Source organism: Arachis hypogaea, chromosome 13, assembly GCF_003086295.3.
Source record: "Arachis hypogaea cultivar Tifrunner chromosome 13, arahy.Tifrunner.gnm2.J5K5, whole genome shotgun sequence".
Lineage (NCBI taxonomy): Eukaryota > Viridiplantae > Streptophyta > Magnoliopsida > Fabales > Fabaceae > Arachis > Arachis hypogaea.
The window spans coordinates 113,299,058-113,308,438 of NC_092048.1; the positions used below are offsets into that span (position 1 = coordinate 113,299,058).

Here is a 9,381-nt window from a genome sequence, read left to right on the forward strand (position 1 = left end):
CAGCACTCGCGAGTTTGGAGTTCGTCACAGTCATTCAATCCCAGAGTCCTACTCGGAATACCACGGACAAGGTTTAGACTTTCCGGACTCTCATGAATGCCGCCATCAATCTAGCTTATACCACGAAGATTCTGATTAAGAGATCTAAGAGATACTCATTCAATCTAATGTAGAACGGAAGTGGTTGTCAGGCACGCGTTCATAGGGAATGATGATGATTGTCACGTTCATCACATTCAGGTTGAAGTGCGAATGAATATCTTAGAAGCGAAATAAGATGAATTGAATAGAAAACAGTAGTACTTTGCATTAATCTTTGAGGAACAGCAGAGCTCCACACCTTAATCTATGGAGTGCAGAAACTCTACCGTTGAAAATACATAAGTGATAATGGAGTTCATTGGTCTCGGCCCCAGAGGGGAACTGGAGTAACCAAGACTTGATCACAGGATCAAAAATACAATCCAGGATGTCTAATACAATTGTAAAAGGTCCTATTTATAATAAACTAGCTACTAGAGTTTACAGAAGTAAGTAATTGATGCATAAATCCACTTCTGGGGCCCACTTGGTGTGTGCTTGGGCTGAGCTTGAAGTCTATACGTGGAGAGGTCATTCTTGGAGTTGAACGCCAGCTTTTGTGCCAGTTTGGGCGTTGAACTCCACTTTGCAACTTGTTTCTGGCGCTGGACGCCAGAATTGGGCAGAGAGCTGGCGTTAAACGCCAATTTGCGTCGTCTAAACTTGGGCAAAGTATGGACTATTATATATTTCTGAAAAGCCCTGGATGTCTACTTTCCAATGCAATTGGAAGCACGCCATTTTGAGTTCGGTAGCTCTAGAAAATCCATTTTGAGTGCAGGAAGGTCAGAATCCAACAGCATCAGCAGTCCTTCTTCAACCTCTGAATCTGATTTTTGCTCAAGTCCCTCAATTTCAGCCAGAAAATACCTGAAATCACAGAAAAAAACACAAACTCATAGTAAAGTCCAAAAATGTGAATTTAACATAAAAACTAATGAAAACATCCCTAAAAGTAACTAGATTCTACTAAAAACATACTAAAAACAATGCCAAAAAGCGTATAAATTATCCGCTCATCAGTTCTCCTCTACAACTCGAGGCTTAGATTCATGCCTGGCAAGCTCCGTTCTAGATGGGAAGGACCCTTCAAGGTGAAAGAGATAAAGCCCTATGGAGTAGTGGAATTGTTTGATCCTAAAAGTGAAGCAACTTTCAAGGTGAATGGACATAGAGTGAAGAAGTACCACGGCTACAAACTCCCAAAGGAGCTAGAGGAGTTCCTACTAATGGATGCACCTAGAGGAGGAGAAGCTTAAGTGACTGAACGTCCAACTTAAGGACGTTAAAGAAAAGTGCTTGGTGGGAGGCACCCCATTGTGGTAAGATCTTCCTTGTGTATACCGTTTTATTTTTAGCTTTAGATTCTTGTGAATTTTTTAACTTCTTGATGTTGTTGATTGCTTAGGAATGTTAGTTTTATTGTTCTTGTAGGATAGATTTCATCATTTTGGTATGGATGAATTGTTGAAGTAGAGAGAATGCTATGTTTTGAATAGTGCATGAATTTGTGAAGTGTTCTCTTGACTACTAGCTCAAACACCTGCCAAGAATTTGTTAGAATAGCCCTCTTTATGTTGTAAAAAAAAAAAAGCGAAAAAGCAAGGAAAAAGGGCATCCGTGCTCGCGCGCGCCGGTGGTGCGATTCTTACTCCTGGGCCAAAAACCCGAGTGTCATGCTTACCTTGTGCCCACTTCATGCCAGGCACCCATGCGCCAGGGTGCATACCGCCTGTGCGCCCCTTGCAACTTGGCCATCGACGCACAAGCGCACGGTGCGCGTGCGCGCCGATGGTGCAATATAAACTCCTTGATACAAAAACCAGAGAGTTGTGCCATACTACCTAGTCTGTGCCTGAACTGACGCGTCCACGTACTGCGCGCGTCCGCGTTGGTATCCAATTCGATCAGGCACGCGTCCGCGCACTGTGCGCGTCCGCGCGCCTGTGCTGCATGCCAACTCTGGTACAAGGAGACCGAGAGTTGGGCCTACTTTGTGCCAACTCTATGCCAAGAGCCCAACTGTATTTTTGTGTACGCGCCAATGACGCGTACGCGTCCCTCGCTCCACCTTCATCGACGCGCTAGCGCACCGTGCGCGCGCGCTGGTCGCGCGAACCAGTTTTAAAGCTGGGGCGCCCTGTTCTATCCCTCTCCCCCTCTTTCTTATTTCTTTATTCTTCTTTCTCCATCACCTTTCTTTTCTTCTTCTTCCACAATCCACGACCACCGTCTCCGGCTACTTACCGGCGACCACCACCACTTCCGGTGGCCCTACACCTCCCCTATCTCTTTCTCATTTTCACAACAAGAAAATTATACCTTGATTCTTTTACACTTCTCAAGGTTCTACTTCTTCTACATCACTTCTTTTACTCTCTTTGCATAATCTCTTCTTTTACTTAGATGTTTCTTGTTAATTCTCGTATTTTCTTTTTTAGTTGCATGTTTATACTACTTGCTCTTTGCTTGTTTACTTTTTACTTCTTCTTGCTTTTCCACGGATGTTGAACTTGAATTTTAATTTGCTTTGATGGTTCTTCTTGTTGTTTTTCATTATCCTTGTCGGTAGACGATGTTGTGTGATGATTGATATTTCATTTTGAGCTTCTAATTGGTTGAGTATCTCATAATTGCACATTTCTTGTTAACTACACGCCAAGTGTTCGAGGAAATGCACATATGCCATTTTGGTTTATTCTAGTCATACATCTTCAATTTGGTGCTTCCTCCTCATTCACTTGCTCTGTTCTAAGTGCATTGAACCCACTTTGCTTATCACTTGCTAATTAAATACTCATTGAACATGACTTGCTCTTTGTTATGGATGCTTGAGATTATTCTTCTCATGCCATTTTGCATGCTTCACTCCCTCTTGCATCCCATGTCAAGTGTTGTGACCCTATCTCTATGATTCCTGTGTTGCAATATTTCTTTTGGGCACTATCTCTCACTTGCATGTTTTTGTTGAGATGATTCTTTGGGTTTAATGTTTTCCTTTTTCTCTTCCTTTTTCAGGATGGCCACCAAGAAAAGCAAGGAGAAAGGTTCAAGGAAACCGGCCGCAAAGAGGGCACCCGAAAGGTCAAACTCTAAGGCACACTCTTCATTAGGAGCCAAACCCCTATCTAAGATGGTGAAGGCACCCTCTCCTATTGATGAGAACGAGAAGAGAAAATTGGCAAAGGATTCTTCAAGGTTCCCCAACCGCTTTTGTGAACTTGTGTTCCCCGCCATGGTTGAGAGGAACTATCATGTTGAGCATCTACTCGCTCCGCCGGACAAGGTTGCTCCTTGTATTCTACCCTGCATTGAACGGCGAGGATGGAAGTTTCTTCTGAGAAAACCACAAGAGGTCAACCTCTCGTGGGTGGTAGAGTTCTACAATAACTACCATCTTCCCTCTCTTCAATCGGTATACGTGCACCGGAAGCAAGTCTCAGTTTCAGAAGAGGCTATTCAGCATGTGCTTAATGTCTTACCAGTACCACGTAACATGGATGGCTACCAAGAGGTTCTACATCAGTGAGAAAAGTTTGGGTTTGATTGGGACTTGATCCTCCGTGTCATTGCTGAACCAGAGGCATTTTGGATCCATGGTCGACTCAGGATGAGGCCCAAGTGCATTGACGCACGTTTCCTCACTGTAGAAGCTAGAGCTTGGGCCAAGATCCTATCCCACTATGTGCTACCTAGCACCCATAAGTCATCCTTCACGGCGGATCTCGCTTTACTTGTTTGGTGTGTTCTCACGGAAAGACCGGTGAACATTCTGCCTCTTGTCAAGTAAGCGATGGGTCAAGTCCACGCCCGTGGTAATTTGCCATTTCCAGCATTGGTATCTGATTTAGTTGCTGCTGCGGGTGTTCCTTGGGAAGACATGGACACGAATGCTATCATTCTAGCTAAGGGCGATGTGGTCCCAAGTGGAAAATACTTACATCTTTCCATGAACAACCCAAGCCTTGACATAGCCCTTCCATCTACTGTTCCTTCCACCTCATTGTCACCACCACCGCAAAGATCCACCCATCAAAGGATAGAAGATCTACACCGGAAGATTGATAGATATGAGCGGCGTAACCAACGCTGATACACTTACATCAATAAGCTTCTGCGTTGTGTTACCCCTAGCATGGAGGAATCCGAAATATTCACATCCACCTCAAACCCAAGTGATGGGAGCTCTGATGAAGGGGATAGTGAAAGTTCCGGTCCTGACGGTCCCTTGCGCATTGTTGGTGGCACGGAGGACCGTGCTAGATTCTAAGTGTGGGGAGGTCGTTCGACCGATCTCCATGGGTAACAATCTCTTCCTTTCAGCACCCATGGATTTATCTTTTTCTTAGTAGTTAGTACATTGCATGTGTAGTTAATCTTTCTTGTAAATACTCCTTGCATGATAGTTAGTTCCTATAGAGTTACTTGGTCAAAATAATGACTTCTTCCCCAAGAAACTGTGACTTCGGGGTAGCCTACCAATTTTGAAATTTTTTTTTTTGCGTCAAACTTGCTTCAAGAATGTATTCTGGAACATAGTAATTGAGCTAAGAACACAAGCATGCAAGTTTTGAGCCTATTGTGTGGTTATATCTTCTAACCACTATTCCTCATTCTTGTCTGCATTATTCTCTCTCTATGACTGTAATCCTTGCTTTGTCTGATTCTATATGTCCATTACCTAGTGTATGAATACATTTACATGATTGAGACCATCATTTTGATGCCAAGGCATCTTAGGCTAGTTTCACTAGCATTTTTCTGTTAGTTTTAGTTGTTTTATGCATTTTCTTGAGCTTAAAGTAACCAAGAATGGCTAAATGAATAACAAAGCAATGAACCATCCAAACAGTATGATTTTGATGCAAATTCCATGAGTTTTAGTTATATTACTTGAATGCTATGAATGGAAGAATTCTCATGAAATTTTGCAAGACTTTGATGAAATTGTTTGGATGATTTCAGGAAAGAAGAGGCTAGGCAAGGAAGCAACAAAATCAATAAAGGAAGCTTGAATATCACATGTGGAGTTTAAGTTCCAGTTTAAGCTTAAACTGGAACTTAAACTACCAAGCCATATAATGCTGGAAATGGCGTTTAAGTTCCAGTTTAAGCCTAAACTGGAGCTTAAACGCCAGAATCATGAAGGTTAAGAAATGCTGAAACTGAAGTTTAACCTCCAGTTTAACCTTAAACTGGAGGTTAAACGCCAGAATGAGAATTCCACTCAGGAAGCATTTCCACGTTTAACCTCCAGTTTAACCTTAAACTGGAGGTTAAACGCCAGAAATGGGAAATGCACCAGGGAGCCATTCCCACGTTTAAGCTCCAGTTTAACCTTAAACTGGAGCTTAAACGTGTTCGACCAAGTTTTCTCCTCCAGGGTTGCTTTCTCCATTTCCACGTTTAAGCTCCAGTTTAACCTTAAACTGGAGCTTAAACGTGTTCGACACCTCCAGGGCTACCTTTCTCAGCTTCCACGTTTAAGCTCCAGTTTAACCTTAAACTGGAGCTTAAACGTGTTCGACCTCCAGGGCTGCCTTTCCTATCTCCACGTTTAAGCTTCAGTTTAACCTTAAACTGAAGCTTAAACGTGTTCGACTACGTTACCCTCCAGGGCTGCCTTCTTCCATTTCCACGTTTAAGCTTCAGTTTAGCTTTAAACTGAAGCTTAAACGTGCTTCCACAAAAGGCATCACTGGAAGTGTCTGGCGTTTAAGCTGCAGTTTAAGCTTAAACTGCAACTTAAATGCCACTCTTGGAAAAGGTTTCTGGGCCAAAAATATTGCAGTTTAAGTTAGTATTTGAGCACAAACATTAACTTAAACTTACTCTAGTATGAAACCCAATTGAATATCATGGTTTATGGGATTGGGCCTGAAGGATTGATGAGTCTGAAATTTCAATTTGATGAGTCATGTGTCATTATTTGATTATCACTAAGTTGGCTCAATGAATGTTACAGAATTTGGAACAGCAGCCTCATCAAGATTATGGATCATAAACCCAAGGCAAAAGGAAAGCAGAGAGAGGCCTCAAAGCCCAAGAAACACAACAGAAGCTCAATATAGAAAGTGTATAAATAGGATAGAATTTAAGTTAGGAAGAACTTTTACCTTTTCATTTTGGCTAGTTTTCATATCTTTGTAATTGAATTCAGAGTTATGACTCACTAAACCCCCTTTCATTGGGTTAGGGAGCTCTATTGTAATTCAATGAATCAATAATAGTTTATCTTCTTCTTCAATCTTTTCTCTTGAATTTTGTTAGAAAGCTTCTCGATCTAATTCCATTGGGTAGTTGTCTTGGGAAAGAAACTACCCATAATTGGAATCCTTCGGAACCTTGGGAAAGGAATGGAGGATTCATGCTAGAGAAGCTTTCTCACAGTGAATTGGATTGGGGTTTGGATGGATATTGTGACATGTAATCCTACCAAATTGTGGTTCATGAAACTGTGTGGTAAAATCAGTGATCGAGCATCATCTCTTCTTATGAACATTTAAACCAAGGGATTGGGAATTTGTTTGTTTTTAGAGAGAATTGGTGAGCCAAGGGATTGGGATCCAATCATATAAGATTGCCAAGCAAAATTCAATGAACGCATTGGTTGAGGAAGAGATAAACATGTTTTGATTCGGAGATCTCAATATCTCCTATAACCCAATGAATTCCCCATTTCTGATTTCCACTTTCTCTTTACATTCTGCAACTTAATTCATGCAATCACCCCCATTCCCTTTTAATTTCAGCAATTTAGCTTCTGCTCTTTAATTCATGCAATTTAAGATTCCGCCATTTAAATTTCTTGTCATTTACGTTTCCCGCCAATTTTACATTCCGCAATTCTCATCTAAATCTTGATTCCGCTCAACTAGAACACACTTTTAATCCGAATTGCTCACTCAACCAATCCTTGTGGGATTCGACCTCACTCTATTGTGAGTTTTTACTTGACGATAACCGGTGCACTTGCCGGAAGGAATTTTGCCGATCGTGCAATTTCCTAAATCGTAGCATAACAAGTTTATGCGCATCAAGTTTATGGCGCCGTTGCCGGGGATTGGTTTTCGATTGACAATTCTCAAATTGGAAGTTAACTAGATTGAGTATTTTTTTTGTTTTGATTAATTCAGTACAAGTTACTTGTTGAATTTTAATTTCTGCACTCTGTTACATGCTTTATTCTTTATGCCTTTAAATTCAAGAAACTAACTCACTGACTCACTAACTGTTTGAATTAATTCCTCAACTGCTCTAACCATACTCTTCCATTAACCGAGAGTATTTCACTTGTTTGTTGCCTGTGCTGTGTTCTTGTATGACAGGTAGGAGAGGAGAGACATCAACTCCTCCATATACCGAACCAGAGAGGACCCTTCATAGACTTAGAAGGGAAGCAAGAGGGAAGAGAATACTGGGAGAAGAAGAATCTGAAGGAGAATCTGAGGACAATTTTGAGGAAGCTTTAGATCTCAACATGGATAGAGAATTCACAACCATGAGAGAGCTGATGGAAACAATGCCATTCCTGAGAGGAGGGTTCTTAGTTCATACATAAACCCAACCTCTGGGAATTGTGGTAGCAGCATCCAGAAACCACCCATTCAGGCCAACAATTTTGAGCTCAAACCACAGCTAATATCACTTGTGGAGAATCATTGTTCATTTGGTGGGAGTGCTAATGAAGATCCAAACCAACATCTCACAAAATTCCTGAGAATTTGCGACACTGTGAAGTCCAATGGAGTCCAGGAAGATGCCTATAAATTGCTTTTGTTCCCATTTTCACTTAGGGATAAGGCAGCGAAGTGGCTGGAATCATTCCCAAGGGGGAGCCTAACAACATGGGACGAGGTGGAAAGCAAGTTTCTGGCACGTTTCTACCCCCCACAAAAGGTCAATAGGCTTCGATCTGAGGTTCAGACTTTTAGACAACAAGATGGTGAAACTCTCTACGAGGCATGGGAGAGATTCAAGGATTGACAAGGAAATGCCCACCAGACATGTTCCATGACTGGGTGCAATTGCATATTTTCTATGATGGACTGTCTTATGAATCAAGGAAGGCTGTAGACCATTCATCAGGAGGTTCATTGAACAGGAAAAAGACTGTGGAAGAAGCCATTGAAGTGATTGAGACAGTGGCTGAGAATGAGTACTACTATGCATCAGAGAGACACAACACTAAGGGAGTCATGGAGCTGAACCATGTTGATACAATTCTAGCCCAAAACAAGGTGTTTGCCAAGCAATTAGCAGAGCTCACCAGGAAATTAGAAACAAAACAAGTGGCTGCAATACACACACAAGATCAAGAGGAAGAAAGTACTGAAGGAGGTGATTGGGAAGAGGCCAATTATGTAGGAAATCAACAAAGGCAACCATATGATCCACATTCCAACACTTACAACCCAGGCTGGAAAAACCACCCAAACTTTGGGTGGGGAAACCAGCAAAACCAACATAACAAGTCCACATACCAAAACTCCAACCAAAGATCATACCAAGCCACACAAACACTTACTCTCAACCACCATATCATGGCCAAAATAATCAACCTACCCAACCTAACCCGAACCAACAATTTCAAGATCAATTAAACAGGATAGAAGGAATGCTTGCAACCATGAGTCAAGACATAACGAATTGAAAGCTTTTAAGGAAGAAGTAAATTCTAACCTGCAAAACCAAGGAGCTGCCATCCAGAAGCTAGAAAATCAAATTGTGTATTTGTCTAAGCAAACCCCTGGGACAAGCGTTTCTCATGCTGCCAAGGCTATTGCAAGGGAAGAATGTAAGGCCATAACCCTCAGAAGTGGGAAAAATCTAAAGGAGATCTCAAAGGAAACCACAGAGGATGAAGCAAAGGAAAATGTGAGAGATAAGGAACAAGGACAATCTTTTACATCGTCTGCAGCAAAAGAAAAAGAAAAAGAGGTCCTGAAGTCTTATACACCTAAAGCACCATATCCTCAACGTTTGATGAAAAGTGAAAAGGATGGCCAATTCTCCAGGTTCTTGGAGATTTTCAAGAAGCTTCAAATCAACATTCCGTTTGCTGAGGCAATAGAGCAAATGCCACTCTATGCAAAATTCTTAAAGGAATTAATGACCAAGAAAGAAGCTGGAGAAACGAGGAAACTGTGTTGTTAACTGAAGAATGCAGTGCCATCATCCAGCACAAATTGCCTCAGAAATTGAAGGATCCAGGCAGTTTCCAAATCCCCTGCATCATAGGAGAAGTCATGGTGGAGAAGGCTTTGTGTGACTTAGGGGCCAGTATCAATTTGATGTCTC

At 41.8% G+C, this 9,381-nt stretch overlaps 1 non-coding gene across 1 annotated transcript; it reads right to left on the reverse strand.

The window, feature by feature from the left end:
* Positions 1 to 7,986: 7,986 nt before the first annotated feature.
* Positions 7,987 to 8,089, reverse strand: LOC112738506 (small nucleolar RNA R71). The gene has a single exon (XR_003169463.1). It is a non-coding gene; the product is annotated as a small nucleolar RNA R71 (small nucleolar RNA).
* Positions 8,090 to 9,381: the final 1,292 nt, after the last annotated feature.